Source organism: Procambarus clarkii, unplaced genomic scaffold (genome assembly GCF_040958095.1).
Source record: "Procambarus clarkii isolate CNS0578487 unplaced genomic scaffold, FALCON_Pclarkii_2.0 HiC_scaffold_97, whole genome shotgun sequence".
Classification (NCBI taxonomy): domain Eukaryota; kingdom Metazoa; phylum Arthropoda; class Malacostraca; order Decapoda; family Cambaridae; genus Procambarus; species Procambarus clarkii.
The window spans coordinates 2,210,826-2,215,430 of NW_027189130.1; the positions used below are offsets into that span (position 1 = coordinate 2,210,826).

Here is a 4,605-nt window from a genome sequence, read left to right on the forward strand (position 1 = left end):
CTGAAAGTACTCAGATTATGGGTAACGATGTGTATCAGTGCTATACCGACGGCTCTGTAGAAGAAGGTGGACGATGTACCGGATGTGCATGTAACATATTTGAACAATCTTCTCTCGTACCTACAGCAATGAAGCGCGTCAATGACTGGGCAAGTACAACTCAAACCGAACTTGCAGTCATATACCTTGCCACTGAATTTTTATAAGACAAAGACAGTGGACTGATATACTGTGACTCGCAGAGTGCACTCCTGGCATTGAACGCTCATAGTAGTGACACCCAGAAAATAGTCAGTGATATTCGAATGAATGTTTTAGCTGCTAAAGAAAACAGATTTGAGGTTAAATTCCTATGGATACCATCACATGTTGGCATCTCAAGGCATGACACTGTTGATATGCTTGCTAAGACAGCCTGCAGAAAACCTGTGGTAGAAATTGATATGGGTGTTTCATTAGCATTGACAAAGAGAATACTTAAACAAATATCTAATGAAGATCTCACCGACCTAACAAATTCACAAAGATCTGAAAGTTGTAGCATTAAATATTATGATAGATATCGTGAGGAGACATTCAAATATGGGACTAATAGAACAAGAACCCGGCAATGTGATGTTATAGTGGCCAGAATACGCCTGAGATATAGACGTATCTGGCAGCTTTCTCAAAACCAAAATGTCGAGTACACAATGTGTCAACTTTGTGAAAGAGAAAACATGCACTCTCTTGAACATTATATTGTAGAATGTCCCATACTGACTGACTTTCGCCCTCCTGGACTAAGGTATGCTGAACTCTGTAATTACTATATGAGTACTGGAACACTTGATGATATATTGGACTTGTATCCAAGATTGACCATGTAATGTATCAATCATACAATGTATGTATGTGATGTAACTATATAACCTGAGCTTGTAAAAGAACCTTCATCACCTTCAGTGATTAAGTGCTTATTTGCACACTAGTTTCTTTATCAGCTATCTCACCCTGTCAGAGTAAATGAGACAAATGTATGTGAATGCATGTGTGTGTATATATGTATGTATATGTGTGTGTGTGTATGTATATGTATGGGTATAAAGTATATATGGAAGCTGATCAGAATTACATTTCACCTTTGTGAATGCACATTAATGACACTATGTAAAAGACACATCAAACACTTTATGTAGAGCATACGTAAATCTGTGTATCTATGTATTTACGTATGTAGGTTAGCTTAGCATTTTAAAAGCACAGAATCACCTTCTGTGGTTGAGTGTTCAACAAACCCTTGAACTGTATGTTTAACATTTCTCTAACCCTGTCCAAGGAGAACAGAAGAAAATGTATATATGCTGGTTAGCATTGTAAATGTGTGTCCACATCTGTGGTAGAAAAAAAAAACTGCTTGAGCTCGATCCTGCAATGTGCAACACCCCAGAGAGAGAGAGCGCCAACGGCCATACCACGTTGAGAACACCGATTCTCGCCCGATCAGCGAAGTTAAGCAACGTTGGGTTTGGTTAGTACTTGGATGGGTGACCGCCTGGGAACACCAAATGCTGTTGGCAATAATGTTAAGGGGGAAGCCGGTCGGCCGAGCGGACAGCACACTGTACTTGTGATCCTGTGGTCCTGGGTTCGATCCCAGGCGCCGGCGAGAAACAATGGGCAGAGTTTCTTTAACCCTATGCCCTGTTATCTAACAGTAAAATAGGTACCTGGGTGTTAGCCAGCTGTCACAGGCTGCTTCCTGGGGGTGGAGGCCTGGTCCTTATACACTAAGGGTGAGGTGCATCCTTATACACTAAGGGTAAGGTGTACCCTTGTACACTAAGGGTAAGGTGTACCCTTATACACTAAGGGTGAGGTGCATCCTTATACACTAAGGGTAAGGTGTACCCTTGTACACTAAGGGTAAGGTGTACCCTAATACACTAAGGGTGAGGTGCATCCTTATACACTAAGGGTAAGGTGTACCCTTGTACACTAAGGGAAAGGTGTACCCTTATACACTAAGGGTGAGGTGCATCCTTGTACACTAAGGGTAAGGTGTACCCTTGTACACTAAGGGTAAGGTGTACCCTTATACACTAAGGGTGAGGTGCATCCTTATACACTAAGGGTAAGGTGTACCCTTGTACACTAAGGGTAAGGTGTACCCTTATACACTAAGGGTGAGGTGCACCCTTATACACTAAGGGTAAGGTGTACCCTTGTACACTAAGGGTAAGGTGTACCCTTATTCACTAAGGGTGAGGTGCACCCTTATACGCTAAGGGTAAGGTGTACCTTGCACACTAAGGGTAAGGTGTACCCTTATACACTAAGGGTGAGGTGCACCCTTATACACTAAGGGTAAGGTGTACCCTTGTACACGAAGGGTAAGGTGTACCCTTATACACTAAGGGTGAGGTGCACCCTTATACACTAAGGGTAAGGTGTACCCTTGTACACTAAGGGTAAGGTGTACCCTTATACACTAAGGGTGAGGTGCATCCTTATACACTAAGGGTAAGGTGTACCCTTGTACACTAAGGGTAAGGTGTACCCTTATACATTAAGGGTGAGGTGCATCCTTATACACTAAGGGTAAGGTGTACCCTTGTACACTAAGGGTAAGGTGTACCCTTATACACTAAGGGTGAGGTGCACCCTTATACACTAAGGGTAAGGTGTACCCTTGTACACTAAGGGTAAGGTGTACCCTTATTCACTAAGGGTGAGGTGCACCCTTATACGCTAAGGGTAAGGTGTACCCTTGCACACTAAGGGTAAGGTGTACCCTTATACACTAAGGGTGAGGTGCACCCTTATACACTAAGGGTAAGGTGTACCCTTGTACACGAAGGGTAAGGTGTACCCTTATACACTAAGGGTGAGGTGCATCCTTATACACTAAGGGTAAGGTGTACCCTTGTACACTAAGGGTAAGGTGTACCCTTATACACTAAGGGTGAGGTGCATCCTTATACACTAAGGGTAAGGTGTACCCTTGTACACTAAGGGTAAGGTGTACCCTTATACACTAAGGGTGAGGTGCACCCTTATACACTAAGGGTAAGGTGTACCCTTGTACACTAAGGGTAAGGTGTACCCTTATTCACTAAGGGTGAGGTGCACCCTTATACACTAAGGGTAAGGTGTACCCTTGTACACTAAGGGTAAGGTGTACCCTTATACACTAAGGGTGAGGTGCACCCTTATACACTAAGGGTAAGGTGTACCCTTGTACACTAAGGGTAAGGTGTACCCTTATACACTAAGGGTGAGGTGCACCCTTATACACTAAGGGTAAGGTGTACCCTTGTACACTAAGGGTAAGGTGTACCCTTATACACTAAGGGTGAGGTGCACCCTTATACACTAAGGGTAAGGTGTACCCTTGTACACTATGGGTAAGGTGTACCCTTATACACTAAGGGTGAGGTGCACCCTTATACACTAAGGGTAAGGTGTACCCTTGTACACTAAGGGTAAGGTGTACCCTTATACACTAAGGGTGAGGTGCATCCTTATACACTAAGGGTAAGGTGTACCCTTGTACACTAAGGGTAAGGTGTACCCTTATACACTAAGGGTGAGGTGCATCCTTATACACTAAGGGTAAGGTGTACCCTTGTACACTAAGGGTAAGGTGTACCCTTATACACTAAGGGTGAGGTGCATCCTTATACACTAAGGGTAAGGTGTACCCTTGTACACTAAGGGTAAGGTGTACCCTTGTACACTAAGGGTAAGGTGTACCCTTGTACACTAAGGGTAAGGTGTACCCTTATACACTAAGGGTGAGGTGCACCCTTATACACTAAGGGTAAGGTGTACCCTTGTACACTAAGGGTAAGGTGTACCCTTATTCACTAAGGGTGAGGTGCACCCTTATACGCTAAGGGTAAGGTGTACCCTTGCACACTAAGGGTAAGGTGTACCCTTATACACTAAGGGTGAGGTGCACCCTTATACACTAAGGGTAAGGTGTACCCTTGCACACTAAGGGTAAGGTGTACCCTTATACACTAAGGGTGAGGTGCACCCTTATACACTAAGGGTAAGGTGTACCCTTGTACACTAAGGGTAAGGTGTACCCTTATACACTAAGGGTGAGGTGCATCCTTATACACTAAGGGTAAGGTGTACCCTTGTACACTAAGGGTAAGGTGTACCCTTATACATTAAGGGTGAGGTGCATCCTTATACACTAAGGGTAAGGTGTACCCTTGTACACTAAGGGTAAGGTGCACCCTTATACACTAAGGGTGAGGTGCACCCTTATACACTAAGGGTAAGGTGTACCCTTGTACACTAAGGGTAAGGTGCACCCTTATACACTAAGGGTGAGGTGCACCCTTATACACTAAGGGTAAGGTGTACCCTTGTACACTATGGGTAAGGTGTACCCTTATACACTAAGGGTGAGGTGCACCCTTATACACTAAGGGTAAGGTGTACCCTTGTACACTATGGGTAAGGTGCACCCTTATACACTAAGGGTAAGGTGTACCCTTGTACACTAAGGGTAAGGTGTACCCTTATACACTAAGGGTGAGGTGCACCCTTATACACTAAGGGTAAGGTGTACCCTTGTACACTATGGGTAAGGTGTACCCTTATACACTA

At 44.0% G+C, this 4,605-nt stretch overlaps 1 non-coding gene across 1 annotated transcript; it reads left to right on the forward strand.

The window, feature by feature from the left end:
- Positions 1–1,440: 1,440 nt before the first annotated feature.
- LOC138360147 (5S ribosomal RNA) lies at positions 1,441–1,559 on the forward strand. The gene has a single exon (XR_011226226.1). It is a non-coding gene; the product is annotated as a 5S ribosomal RNA (ribosomal RNA).
- Positions 1,560–4,605: the final 3,046 nt, after the last annotated feature.